Raw genomic sequence first — 15,707 nt, 5'->3', positions numbered from 1 at the left:
TCTCCCAAATATATAAATGTTTCTTATAATCTGGTTCTGAATGACCTTCTAGGGTTTAGTGTACAACAACAACAACAAGTATTGTTTCCCTGCTTTTTCTTCATTGCGTGGATTGTAGCCTCAATGGCTGGAGCTCTTATGGTCACTTTACATTTTTAAACGAATATTTTAGGCTTTGTGGAAATGTATGGGCATTTACCCAGTGGTGACATTTGGCAAGTACATAAAACACAGGGTAGATGTTTTTGAATTCGGAAAGTATTTGCGCCACATGATGGTCACAAGTCTGGAGTGTCTAAAATTCTATTTTCGTAATAACATTAAATAATAGACTGTTTTTTATTCTTCTAGTAACACAATGACTTGTGGCACCAGCCTCAGTATTATGACATTGTGGATGTTTGCCAAAACCCAAGCTCTTGATTTCTGTCCCTGTGGTATTTAACCCACTGTTTCATGTGCTTAATAAATGCTACTTAATCTGAGTAATGTCTTTCCATAAATAGGGTGAATAGAGTGACTGGTAACAAGCCCCAACGCTCAAGTTCTCTTCCTGCGGTATTCTAGGAAAGCTAATATGTCTCATGACAGATTATTGCTGAAAATGGGGCAATGTTTGGCTAGTATCTCCTGCTGGTACATATCTTAATTACACAATTCTGGAGCCAAAAAGCAGCTTTCCTTACTGACAGTCTTTCAAAAGTTGCTGTTTTATAGTTTTGCTGTTGTTGCGTACTTTACAAATGGAATCAAAACTAACCATATGATTTTGTTAGCAGTTTTGTGGGGGACAATTCATGTCTGTTTGTAATATTTAATTGAAATCCGAAAATGCACGTCCTTTTTTTCAGTTAGAGTGTCAGATTAATTGGTATCCAGTCTTTCCACAACTGCAAATAGATTCTTGGTGATCATAGGTTTTGGAGTGTAGATAATGCACACGGATATATATTTATGTTAAACCTTGATATGTGCTCAAGCTATATCAAATCTATTACTGTGCATGTAAAGTATACACAATATGGTAAAAATGAAACCTTTTTCCATTTTTGGAAGGTTTTTAGTACAGACAACAAAATAAAAATGAATGAACACTGAAAAATGCAAATAGATATTTCTGTAGCCTGAAGTGGGAGGGATTACACTGCAAATAGGTTGGGTGACATCCAAGTGGGAGGGACACTACAAGTAGGCAGGGTTTAGGTGGCGTTGGTTTCTGTGAAGTTGGGTTTAGGATTGGGGTAAGTGTAGATGTTAATAAAACACAACAGGTTACGCTGAGGTTGGGTTTAGGGTTGGGGTGAATGTGGACTTTAATAAAACACAGGTTATTGTGAGGTTGGGTTTAGGGTTGGGGTAAGTGTAGAACACAACAGGTTACGTTGAGATTGGTTTAGGGTTGGGGTAAATGTGGACGTTAGTGAAACACAACAGGTTACTGTGAGGTTGGGTTTAGGGTTAGGGTAAGTGTAGATGTTAATAAAACACAAAAGGCTACGGTGAGGTTGGGTTTAGGGTTGGGGTAAATGTGGACGTTAGTAAAACATAACAGGTTCTGTGAGGTTGGGTTTAGGGTTGGGGTAAGTGTAGATGTTAATAAAACACAACAGGTTACTGTGAGATTGGGTTTAGGGTTGGGGTAAGTGTAGACGTTAATAAAACACAACAGGTTACGTTGAAATTGGTTTAGGGTTGGGGTAAATGTGGACGTTAGTAAAACACAACAGGTTACTGTGAGGTTGGGTTTAGGGTTGTGGTAAATGTGGACGTTAGTAAAACACAACAGGTTCTGTGAGGTTGGGTTTAGGGTTGGGGTAAGTGTAGATGTTAATAAAACACAACAGGTTACTGTGTGGTTGGGTTTAGGTTTGAGGTAGGTGTGGACATTCATATAGCACGATATTGGACTCTGTGTCTTGCACAAGACATTAAATAAATAAAAACCTGTGTATGCTTGGCCAGTAGTGGGCAAACAAACAAAATGTGCCTGCACACATACAGTGCAGAATTCAGCTCTTTTTTTTTCTTTTTGAGCATGCCTATAGTTTAAACATTTTAATTTCACTAAATTACAATTTTTTTTGTAGTTATTACACATTATTTCATATTTTCGGTGTCCTTTCCAAAAAATAGTTGTAGGTCTGTTTTGTAGGACATGTTCCATGTCTTGTCGTTGTTTTTACTTTATCTGGACTTGTATCATATTTAAATTGATTACCCCACTAATTTTTTACAGTGATGACCAGCTGACTATACATTATCATAATTTACACAATAAAAAAAGTAATATAATTTAATTGGCTTCTGAATATTTTATACGTAATAGTAAAGGCTATTATGCATATGTTGTAGTACATTTAGTCATAATAAATGTGTTCTATTTGTTTTATATTTAATGTTATATTTCTTTTACTTAACCTCCTAGGGCTTAGTGGCCACATATGTGGACAGCACATTTTAGTGGCTATTTAAAATACTTTGAATGTTTTATATTTTGTTGCAGAGATACAGTTTCATCCTGTTTTGCAGCAAATGAAATGTCCCAAAAACTATTTTTAACTGTCCAAAATGGGCAAAAAATTTTGTTTTTACTCTCTGATAGTCAAAACGTTCAAAAAATGTAAATGTTATATATGCATTAAAAACAGTCAGGAAAAAGTGTTTTATTTAAATATTTTTTTCCCTAAATGTACTTCATATCAAAAGATAATACTTAGGTTTTATTTTAATTAGGTTCCACTAAGCCCAATTAGCAAAGAGAAATAAAAAAACACCTTGGGCCTTAAGGGTGTCACAACTGGTCAGTCTCACTGCTTTATATACAAATATAATAAAAGCATAAAGAAATGTGTATTGTGTCTTAGAAAATTTTTTCCACATTATGAAACCTATAAAGGTCTTCTTTCAGGGAGCTCTAGAGTTTTTTTAAATGGGATATTAAATCAGGTCATTTGACAAGTTTTGGGTATGATTTAAGCAACATTCTGATGATGCCAAGAAATTAGAGATTTCAGTGATTTTCGGTTTATTGTCAACAAAAATAGAATGACTTTGAATTGTTAGTTATACTATCTAATATAATATTAATCATTCTGCTGGTTTCTCTTGAAAGCAGAACAGCTTTATTTTTGCCATTGTATGAAACTAAAGGTTGGTTCAGTTAAATGCCTGCCCAACTTTAGACCTTGAATTATAAACTATTCCTTGCGTTACGTTTCACTATGATCTAACAGCTGTCTGACATTAGACACCCAGACCTTCCTCATATTTATTTGGCTATGATTACAAACCTTAAACTAAAGCGAGATGCGGATGTGCTTGAAATATCACTGCACTTTTAGTAAACAAGTCAATGCTCCTGTCAAGAAATACAATCGTCTCTTAATGCGTCTGTTTTAAAAGTCAGCTTTGTAGTTTGTGTAGCCTGTTCTCTTCAATGTGGGAAATGCCTTCTGTGACCTCCATCCTTTTGACTTGCATTCAGTATCGATTTCTAAACAGTGCTGTTAACAAATGTAAAAAAGAGCTGTGCGATTAAAGCGATAACAGCAATTATCTCATTCAAATGTCAAGATCAAGTCTTTTAGCCTGTGCTGTGATGTGTGAGCTTCACCATTATCTTTCCAATATTCCCAATAGGTTTGTTGCTTGATAACTTTTCATGTGAAATAAAGCTTTGGCATTAATATTATTACAAAAATCCAAACAATACATGTTTAGATGCTCTTCAGTGTGGTATGTCAATGTTATAGGTGCTTGAGCTGTGGTGAAAAATCGTTCATGAAATCGATTGTGTGGCACTTCTGATATTTTCAAAGTGCATTGCTGTTCTCTCTTGAGTAGATTCTGAACTCAATTTTTAACAGCAGATGACACTCTGCTAGTTTTTAATCATACAATAGGGTCTATGCAAAAGAACGTTTAATTTTCAGTAACCCCGTTCAAGCGTTTCCAGTGAACTGTATGTTGTAACAATTATCGCGTTTAAGGTCTGTTTTCATTAAAAATCACTGATCTTCACTGGCTGATTGATACGATATAAAGTGTGCCTCAGAATGGTCAAGAAGCACTGCATTAAATTTCACTGTTTTATGCCACGTTTTTAAAATATGAAAATGTATTTTACAAGTATTTACACAGTAACCTGTTTTACCCGAATTACTGCACTCGCCTCCTGCTTCTGACGATTCTTGCATTAAAATTGCTTTTCATCTCGTTTTACGCTTCAACAACTAAATGAATGCTTACGTCTATTTAATGTTTTATATTTTAATTACACAACATCTATGCTGTAAAAGGAACATTATGAAATTGAAATGGTCACATTAACCTTTTAATTGAAAATGTATTGGTAGGGGAAAAACCCCTAGTTGTGGATATAGCCTAAACAACGCCATCTCACAGCAATTCGTAACTTTTTGATTTAGTTGCTTATTCGTATAAATTTGTACCATGTCATTCATACTATTTAGAATGATTTACTCATCCCCCAATGACTGTTGGGTTTAGGGGTGGGATTTGGTGCCACGGCTTCTTTAAAAAACTCAAGCGTACATTTTCGTACAACTAAACTTACGAATTAGCCACTAAGCTGACAAAATGTAAAATAGTTATGTTTCCTCATGAGATCAAGCTCGTAGAATCTAATTCTCATGACAGAGTAAAAGATTTTTATGTAATGAGATTAATGTAAACACAGCTCACTTTATTAATGATCAGGTTCGAATAGATGCACTCCCTCTGATACATTTATTGACTTAAATTGATAAAAAAAAATGTTATGACAGCTAATGAGAGTGACTGAGGTGAATTTCATGAATGAAACCCTTCCCTTACAACAGATATGTATTTAAATAAATAAGTAAATAGATTAAATTTAAATATAATTGTAACCACCGGGAGTGACACAAACAACTGAGGTTTAGATCCACATGCAGGTTTATTCAAAGTCAGGCAAGCAAAGGTCAGCACAGGTGCAAACAGATATACAAGGGATGTCCAGAATCGTTGTCAAAGGATCAGTCAAGTGGTCAGAAGGCAGGCAGCAGACTAAGACGAAAAGGTAAACAAGGTAAGGTTCAAAACACAAGAAAACAAGACTAAAGAAACATGTTGAATTGTCACCTACAGATAAACAAGACTCGGCAATGGAAGTGAGTGAGTGTGCTGCTTAAATAGTGTGTGCAATCAGTCTCTGACAATCCTCAGGTGGTGCGGTGCGAGTAATCAGTCTAGATGAGGAAGCATGTGTGAGTGTGACCGGAGTGCATGTATGAAAGTGTAGTCCAGAAATGGCGGAATTGTAGTCCATGAGTTATTGTTAGTGCAATCCAGCGATCTTATGGAATACGCTCGCTGGTAATCGTAACAATAATACGGATGTATTGTATAATGTGTGGTTAGGTTCCGTTCATTTACAACCCACCAAAAAGCCTAATATTAGAAACAAGCTCATAACATCAGTCTATACTACAGTTAATATTTTTATTTGACATTTTTTAAAATAAACCTAGTACGTTTTAAAATGAGTTTCACTTGTTCTTACTTTATCCATCAAAATAATAATCATATTATGTTTTAATCAATTATGGCCTTCGATTATTATTATTATTATTATTATTATATATTTTTTTAAATGTTGTCGACTGAGAATGCTAATGTAAGTCAATGAAAGGCTGTGTTTTACGGCAGATTTGGTTTTCTCGCCACAATAATAGCAATCGGTTTCTCAAATTATTTTCTTTGCCACAGCTCGAGTAAAAACCCCCCATCTCTTCCTCTTTACTAATAATTACAGCATAACAATTTATGACTGAACATAAGAGGATAATACAAGATACTAATGATGAAAAGATGGTTTTACTAGTAAGGAAGGTTCTGTAATCAGCTGTTAATCTTTAATTCAGTGTTTACTTCAGCAGTGTTTACTACACAGTGCCATAGTTCATTGACAAGCTGTGCAAAAATGGTAGATGATTTAATCTGATTGATTCTGAAATTTGCGATTTGACAGCTGTTTAAGTGGCTTTCCATTAACTGTGGCTCTAAGTTGTTGCTACATCTGAAAACACCACATAAGTTCAAACTTCATTAGAGTATTAAATCCTTTAGTAAGATGATTTCATAGTTGTGTGTTTATTAGTCATGTTGAATCAATAAAAGCAGTTAAACCCTCTGCTCTGTTTGAGTTCTTGGATTTTTTTCACATGTGCAGATGTGTATGACAATCACTGTAAAAAATTATATGACAGTCATAACTACAAATCTTTTTAAGTTACTTATTATAAAAAGATTTAAGGTTTAATCAGGTTTCAACTAATTTTTTTTTGCTTTATATTTTAATTACTTTGATAGATATAAGGTGGGATGACCAAAAAAGTTCAACAAAAAAGTTTTCAAAAAAAAAAAAAAAAACATAAAGCAGCAAAACATTGCTGAATCACACTTTGGAATTCAATTTAATTTATTGTCAATTATTTGTCAGGTTCTATCAAACTAGATTTTCTGGCTATTTATCCATGATGATTATAGTTATTAACTGATTTTACTGTGATATTGCGATATGTTTTGAGTATCACCCAGCACACTGTGAAAATAAAGAACACATTGCAACCCTATGTCTGGAGGCCAACCAAAAGTACAGTACATTTTGGATTTTTCTGTTATGATGCACACATTTCAGGAGCCTCTGTTAATGAGCTGATGAGTAGAATCAGTTGTGTTTGATTAAGGAGATATCCAAACTTTTGGGGGGTCTCCAGGAACAGGGCTGGGACTCTTAATGTCTTAAGGGAAGAGCTTACCCAAAAATCATTCCCAGAACACAATATTCAACCGTCTCAGTTAACTAGTGACTGCTATGAGTAATGTACTTCAATGAATGTAGCCAAAATAATGTTAGTTTTTGTCTTGTATCTTTTGCCCCTGTTGAATTCAAGATTATAAACAATTTTAAAACTATTTTGGCCATTTGCCCACATTAAATAAGAGCAAATGCTTGTCAAACAAATTTTCTCAGTATGTTTAATTCAAATGAGGCATTATTTAAATAAATATTTGCTTCTGTTTTTAGCACAAAAATATAAACAATGGATGAAGTCAGGTTCAAAATTCTTGTTTATGTTTTGTTTTAACATGTATGTATATATATATATATATATATATATATATATATATATATATATATATATATATATATATATATATATATATATATATATATATATATATATATTTTTTTTTTTTACTGATGGCATTTTGGGAATCTCATTTGATCACTCCATAATTCAGAAAATGTAGTGAACTATAGAGATATATAGAGATAAAATATACAGATATTAAAAAAAAACTAAAATTGTTTTAAACGTATACCTTTTTTAAAAACCTTCAGAATACATATGAATAAGTAAAAGATAAAAATTTTGCAGATTTTTGACGCAATATTGTTTTTTTTTTTTTAGAAAATGGCCTTTAAAAATATATATGTGATTTTACTAACAATAAAATTTGAATTGTTAACGTTTTTTTTTGTTTTGTTTTTTTAACATACAATGAAATCCCCACCAAATCTCAGCATAAAAAGGCTCTGTATGAAAAAACCTGCAGCCTTTTTTGCCTGCAGTGTCTTGCTTAAAGTCACCATGAAATCACATCAGATTTACTCTTTTTATATGGACTATATATACACTATAAAAATACTGGGTTCACACAATTCTTTCATGTTGTCCAACACAATTCAATTAAGTTAACATTAACATAATTATTTTTGCAAATTTAAGTTGATTGAAGATAAAATAATAAGCTGTCCCGCCAAAAAAACTCAAGAATTATGTTAATTCAGCTCATTTTAAATAAGCAGTTTAAGCAACCAGCAAAATACTTTTGTGTTTAGTAGTTCTTGTCATAAACAATGTACCAATGCACTTCATTATTTTATAAAAAAGTTATTGCTCTCATAAACTTTAATCAAATACCATAACCTCCTTCCCCCCTCAAATCAACTTCTCTTCCCTTACCGGTCACATGGAATTTCTTGAGGCCAGGCATATCAGTGGGTGCCTCATTTCTGCTCTGAATTCATCCATTCCATTCACAATAATAGTAGAATAAAAGGACAATATTATCTTCTATTAGAGTTTGATCAAATACTTTTTGATCTGTTTAAGCTTTTTAAAAATGAATTTAAAAAGTATTTAATTTTTTTCAAGTTTTTTATTTGATCTTTTGTATATTTCCCCAATGTGTTTAATTTTATTTTCCTTAATATAAGCTTTACATTTAACTTGTTTGGATGTTGTTACTTTTGAATAACTGGACTAAATAATTGGACTCTTATTTGTGTTCTCTTTAACTGTGATTTAATTGAATACTAGTCTAATCTAAGCCTATGGTTACATGTCTATTAGATTTTCACTGACAGCCTAAATGTAGTCTCATATATCTGACTTCTGTACAGTATGACTGTTGTGGGATGACAATTAGACAAATTCTCGCTGGATTTACATCATACAGCTTGCCATTTATCTATAGTAAAATATTATGGCACACAATTCAAAATATAAACAAACAAAATAAGTATTAGCCCTCCGGGGAAATTTTAAATAGTTGGCTACAGAACAAACCACTGTTGTCTAATGAATTGCCTAATTAACCTAAATTGCCTAGTTAACCCAATTAAGCCTTTAAATTAAACTTTAAACTTAACACCAGTATCTCGCAAAATAAGTAAAAAAGCTATTTACTTTAATGACAGCAATGACAATAGTAATTAATTATTTGAAAATATATATATTTTCCATTAAACAAATATTTAAATTAAAAAAATTTCACAGAAACACTAATTATTTTGCCTTTAAAAGTGGTTTTATATATTTTGCATTAGTGAAGTAGCAGTGAGATCTGTTAGTTAGAGATTACAGCAATTTATACCTCATCTTCCCCCTTAGGGCTGTTGATGGGACATGGTTGAGAATTAATTCAGCCCATAAAACCATCCATACTGAGGCCTTTGATAAGTACTGCACTAGGCTCTGAAAGATCAACCCCGACTGACTGAATGTCAATAATATTCTGACAGACATTTTTTTTTATCTACAGAGGATTAAAGGCGATATGAAGTGGTATTTGAGGTAACATTTAAACAGCAGGTTATTTGGAAAGTATGGGATGGTAATGTGAAGTGTCTTAGAAAAAGTCACGACCTTACGTAGGATACATTGCGAATGTTTGTTCACACCCACATGACTCTCTTCCTGTCATTTCTTCTTTCTTTTTCTTATGAATTACTTATAGAAATAAAGCAAACAGTGTTTAAACAGTCAGCAGTGGAGCCATATTGACTATATAGGATAGAACTCAATGACTCAAGTGTTTTGATTAAATTTTAAAAGTGAAAAGAATATACATCGAATGAATAGATGTGTGGATTTAGTAGGCCTGTTTCATTTTAGATCCATCTCGTTTCGCTTTGATGGCAATGGATCGGTTAATTAATTGTTTCCCCCTCAAAAAGAAAAAAAAATCATTATGATAACTATACTTGCAGTCAGATTCATAACTGTTGGCTTTATCTTTTCCATTATGTATTCTGATGATTATGTTCCAACGCATTACAAAAGAGAAAATTTTTGACCTAAAGCATTCTTCTGCACTTATTTTTCTTGTTTAAACACAAAAGAAGGCATTCAAAAAAATAAGCAGTCTCGATAGCACCTTTTAAATTGTTCAGTGTTAGGAAACCAACTGTGAGAAATTGCCAGATTTGTGCGTTACATTTTTTAGAGCTCAATTCCATGATGAAAATTGTTCTCTCGGGGAGACTGAGCAGTGTTGTGAAATGAGTGAGTGATTTGTAAGACCACCAGTTTTACTAATAAAAAGTGAGATATAAAACATAAAAAGGGCATAAAAGATAATGAATAAATTCATATATTATATAAAATAGTACCAGCAAATGTAATTAAATATTGCTACATTTCAACTACCCACACTTCTATTTGGTGCTACATAGACTATCATAATAAACTCTCAGAAATAAAGGTACACAAGCTGTCACTGGGGTGGTACCTTTTCAAAATGTACACATTTGTCTATATTATTAATACCTCAAGGATACATATTATTACCTTAAAGTACTAAAGTAGGTACTAATATATACATTTGAGGTATCAACATGTACCTTCTGAAAAGATACCGCCCCAGTGACAGCTTGTGACCTTTATTTCTGAGAGTGTATAATAACATTGAAATTGCAATTATGGCTGTTAAATATTTATAAAATAAATTGTTATATTTATATTTTTTAAATAAATCTGACAATTGTTATTCTTTTATTATTCTTTCTTTTATTATTTTTAATATGTACAATGCCATCAATATATAATTTGATATTATAAATACCTAGATTTCTTTTTGATGTTACAGTTATGGCAGAGGATTATGATATTATCAATTCATTACTAAAACTAATTTAATGATTATTGTAATAATTGAAATATTTGAATAAAATGTAGGCTTATTGTGGATTCAATACATTTAGTTATTATATTAAATGTCGTTTTAGAAATACAGTTTAGTAATTTTGAGGCTTTTCCCCTCCAACATTCCCCACTGTAAAACAGTGAAAATCAATAAATGACGTAAATTAGTTTAACTTCTAATTAAAAAAAGTTACTTTTACTTAATAAAAAAGAGTTATAGTAACCCATAAACTGATTATATTAAGTATAACCTAAGGAGTTATGAATTAATTATATATATATTTTTTTGGTGTTAGAAGCAACACCAAACCATTTGAGTAGCTATATAGTTGTTTAGACTTTATTTGTTTCTATTAACTGAACTCATAACAATTTGATAACTGAACTCAATGTTTAAATTATTGTCACTCTAAATATTTGATGATATCAACACAAATATGTCTATATGACTCTCTCTCTCTCTCTCTCTCTCTCTCTCTCTCTCTCTCTCTCTATATATATATATATATATATATATATATATATATATATATATATGTATGTATGTATGTTTGCAGTATTAAGCCATTTTCTGTCAACACTTAAATGGTTTGCCGCAATCTGTTTCCTCAACTCATCCAGTTTTACAGTATAGACTATAGTAGTAGGCCTGCACAACAGCAGTAGCAGGTTGTTTGACAGTAAAACACAACGATGGGATTTCAAGCAGTTTCCAATCAAAGACTATAGACATGGGCATATTATATGAAAGACCGAGACGTCTATCTTCTCAAAGCAACGAGTTACAGGCGAAATATTACCATTTCTGCCCTATACTATTCTGTACACATGGCGCTTTCACCAGTAGGCGGCAGCAGCGCACTGCTGAATTCGGTCTTCCAGGAACCGTGTGCTGAGCTGATGAGACGTGAAAGGAAACCTACCGAGAACAGCAAGGCAGACACGCGATGACCATCTGGCGACGGTTTTGTCCTCGGGCAGCAAGTAGCCTAAAGTCCAGGCCTCCTCTTACCTGAGTCACCAATGAAATCAGCCAGGCATGAAAGAGCACGGCTTGCTGTCCTCCGTGATTGCTACAGCAGATCCCGAGATTGCGCTTTGCAGACCAAAATGAGCCTCAAAAAGGGCTTTGAGCTTTGCTGGAATTTAACTAAAGTAATCAAAGGGGCTTAGTAGTAACTGCTTCACACACACATTAAGGTGAATCCTAGTCTGCTTTTTTTTTGCCGACGGCTTCTCAATTGAAATGGCCTCAGGTGTTGTTTCCATGGATACAGAAGGATGTTTCTAACGTTACAGTATGTAGCTCTAGATGGCAACTTTTACATTTCGTTACAAGAAAAAACTGTATTACTCTAAATTAGTCAAGTGATAATTAATGTGATGGGATGTCTCCAGAGAAACTTTTCAAAAAGACCATATATATATTTGGTCAATTTGTTTATGGTTTCCAGAAAATTTCCATAATGTTCTTGTTGTGTAGCCAGGAAAGTGTTTCCTGTAAATGGGGGAGAGCAGGGACGAAAGTAATATTTTTCATAAAACCGTAATTTTAAAAGATAATGTTTTTAGCAGAAATATATGTTTACTGTGGTTATTAACCCACAAGAGTGGTCTATTAAAATCAGGTGTTATTTTGTATCAGCTTAGAACAACTCCTGAATAACTTAACTTTGAACAAATGTTGCACATTAATGTTACTTTTGACCCTGTCAGTATAGGGATGAAAGTAACAACAATGTTTGCTAGATTTACTGGCATAATTTTGTATCGATGTGTTGTTGTTACTGGCCCGTGAACATTTCTTGCTTATTGTCAAAGTATTTTAAGAACTTTAACAAAAGGCTATTAAATCTAATCCTAATGTTAAACAGCTGTCATAACATTATTTATTAATATGTGGGCCTTTCAGGGTTCTCGGAAGCTAAGGAAATGAAAAATGAAGACAGGAAACACGTTTGGACCTTTGTTATAGTTTACATCCTTCAAAATGGTCTATATTTGAGATATATTGAACTATGACCTTGTTAATGTTAACTGCAAACGTCTTTTGTCTTTTATTTTTGCAAAATGTTAGAATTTTCTATAATTGTTAAATATTTTTTATTATTATTACCACTATGCATTAATCTTATAAAACATGAGTCAAAGCCCTAAAAACTTTAATTTGGAAGCAAAAAATAGCAGTGAGACAGAAATAAGAGTGTTACTTTTGTCCCCACAGGAAGTCTTGTGATTTAAACCTGATTTAATTTTGCACTGAAAAACTCAGACATTTCAAACTCTCGGATGTGTTTTTGCACTAAATAACTTGTAGATTAATCATTAGTGTGTCACATTAAAAGAGAAACACAACTAGTAATCGAAAAAAAAAAAAAAACCCAGATACAATAATTTACTTTCTGCACTTAAAAACAGAAATTTAGAGCTAACTGCAGTTCTCGGTCCCGAAATCACATGATATTTGGTAGATCTATCAAGAGTTGCATGCTGAATGTGCTGTTATAGTCTGAACAGCAAATCTTGTCAGGGTTTTGAAAAAAACACTTTGTTACTTTCATCCCACGTTACTTTTGTCCCCACTTTCTCCTACATTCCCTACAGGTTCTCTTTGAGTTCTAACAAAATCATACTAAAAGTTATGGGAATGGTTAGTTTTTGGTTAGATAAAAAAATTATTGAGATGTTTACAGAACATTCTTATTTCCAACTGTGTATTAAACCATATGGCAATGTAAGGAAGACGTTCTGTGTTTAAGCAGAAATTCCGAAAGGATGTTATTTGTGGAGCAATGAGTGACTCTCAATGAGTGAACTGTTTTGTTTAAACTGAATTTATTTTCTGTTTTATTAGTGGGTGATGTACTGAATCATCTATGGAGTAGCCTACATGGAAGTTACACAATGTGGCCATTTGCTGAGGCTATGGATTAAAGGTAATGTAAATAACATTCATGTTTTTAGACCAATCATTTCACTTCATAACACTTCAATGGATTCTCAGTAGCCACACATACACTGTAAAAAAATCTAACTTACAAATTGTTAACTCAGTTAAAAATTGTAAGTAAGGTGGACATATTTTTGAGCTTAGAGTTGAATTTACTTATAAAGAGTTGAATTTACTTATAAAATGATTTAACTGCAAGTTTGGAACAGATTGTTCAATGGAAATAAAAAAAAAATCAATTGAGGAGACTTTGAACTTAGATTTCTTCATTTGAGCAAAAAATATAAGCAACAACCTTGAATATTAAGGATGCTTGAAAAGTTTTGTATGTTCCTGTTTAGTCTATGTGTCTGGTGGTCTGATTAAGCCTGAAGCAGATGAGCAAGACATCATGTGTTTGTGGATCTATGTCGAAATATCTTCCTCAAGTCTTTGATTCCTACTGTGGCGGTGAGGTCATTTCTTCTCGTGTATCCCCTTTGCTTGATAAGATGCAGTCAGATTACAATCCTGGTTAATTAACCTGACATTAAAAACCCAAGTATAGACTGAAATGTGTTTATTTTATTTGTCTTTATTTTTTATAAATACAACCTTTTACAATCACACTTTTTTTTAAAAATTCCAAACAACCATAAGATTGCCACTTTTATTCTAAAAAATAAACAGTAAAATTGACAATAATGATAATAACAACAGAAAAAAGGAAAAACAACTAACAAAAATGCTCTTCCTGCTTTGCAGTGGTAATCTATTTTAAACTGACTTTTATAATCATACAGAATGCAAAGTGCACAGATATTTTGTTTATATTATAAGGTCAGAAAACTGCATTTTCAAAAATAAATAAATGAACAAACAAACCAATAAATAAATGAATAAATATTTTTAATTAATACCATTTGTTTAAAAAAAAAAAAAAAAAAAATATATATATATATATATATATATATATATATATATATATTCACAGTGTACGATACAATTCTTCATATTAGCATAGTACATCTGTCCATAATTTTACAGCCTTTTCTTAAAACATTACAAATATAATACAAGCAAAACTGGTGATAAATCATGCACTGAAAAAAAGTTAAACTACTCTGTCGTTCATTTAAAGTTCAGTTTTATATTCTATTAAATGACAAATTTGGTTTCTTTGGCTACATTAAAAAAAGGGTACTGCTTACGTGTTACTCAGTATTTATGAATATCTAATATCTAATTCAGATTAAATTAAACTTTAAAGTTTGAACTAAGGTTAAATTATACTTTAAGAAAAACAAAAAAGTTAGCTATAACAAATTACCGTAATTTAGGTAAAATTGCAGTTTGTCAGTTTGACACCCAGAGATTGAACTAGGTTTTGCAATCCTGGATCAAAACAAACGCAAGTGCAGGTTGCCAGAGTGAGAACCAACAGAAGTGTGCCTAACTTTTGAGCCTAAACGCTGATTTAAGTCATCTTCTAAATGAATGTAACAGAAGACAACAAAAGGAATATTTTCATATTAAAATTAGTTTTTGTCCTAACCAGCTCCTGGAATTTATATTTTAGAAACGGATTCTATTTTTTGCAGCTAAACAACAAAATCTTGATGACGTAATCACCTCAGGTACACCTCATGTGCTTTATTCAGTGTTAAATGCTAATAATGTGAGTTTGAATGCTGTTTTACATGACATTTATTGCCATACTACTGAAAGCAGCAGCAGATAGTTTACCTCAGATCTTGAAAATAAAATAAAAAAAACCTTTTGAAGTTGAACTTTAAAACTATGAAATAATGCAAACCAACAAATAACATTCAGCATCTAAATTTAATAATGTTAAAGAGGTTTAATATGTTCAATTCAAATAAAGATAAATTTATGTATTAATTCGATTATAAACCTTAGCATTTCGGGAGAGAGTGCATATTCTGCACTTCTGAATAGTTGTATTTAAATTTCTGTCTCGTGCATGTCATCTGCAGCCAAATTGCTTATTACTGCAAATCTCATCACGTAGCTTGTTGTTGGGACACTAGGTTACATTGTAACCTGCTCACCTAACATTTACGTTTGTATTATTAATATTATTTGCAAATTAATAACCTGATATTGAACTCTGAATCTGCATCTCATTTAGGAGTCTGCTACTGTCCACCAGTGGTCGCATTTTGGTCACGGACACACACTTTGAGAGCCCTCCTGAATAAATGAATGAATGAATGAATGAAGGAATTATGGGGTTTTCCATAGAGGCAACCTGGGGTGGTGAAATATAATTGGTTAAA

At 32.4% G+C, this 15,707-nt stretch overlaps 1 long non-coding RNA gene across 8 annotated transcripts in view; it reads left to right on the top strand.

Annotated features, from left to right (window-relative positions):
• Positions 1–15,707, top strand: part of LOC141379834 (uncharacterized) — a 361,032-nt gene that overhangs the window by 20,875 nt on the left and 324,450 nt on the right. For 6 of the 8 annotated variants that reach the window (XR_015520186.1, XR_015520184.1, XR_015520181.1 and 3 more), the window contains exon 2: positions 13,333–13,414. This is a non-coding gene — a long non-coding RNA (uncharacterized LOC141379834). Of the gene's footprint in view, positions 1–11,302; positions 11,679–13,332; positions 13,415–13,769; positions 13,983–15,707 lie in introns of those variants that run through there. The other 2 variants (XR_015520183.1, XR_015520187.1) reach the window with 2 other exon arrangements.

The sequence above is a fragment of the Danio rerio genome, chromosome 21 (genome assembly GCF_052040795.2).
Source record: "Danio rerio strain M-AB ecotype USA chromosome 21, GRCz13ab, whole genome shotgun sequence".
Taxonomy (NCBI): domain Eukaryota; kingdom Metazoa; phylum Chordata; class Actinopteri; order Cypriniformes; family Danionidae; genus Danio; species Danio rerio.
Note: the sequence above shows the minus strand (reverse complement) of the source record. Positions and strands in the feature narration are given on the sequence as shown.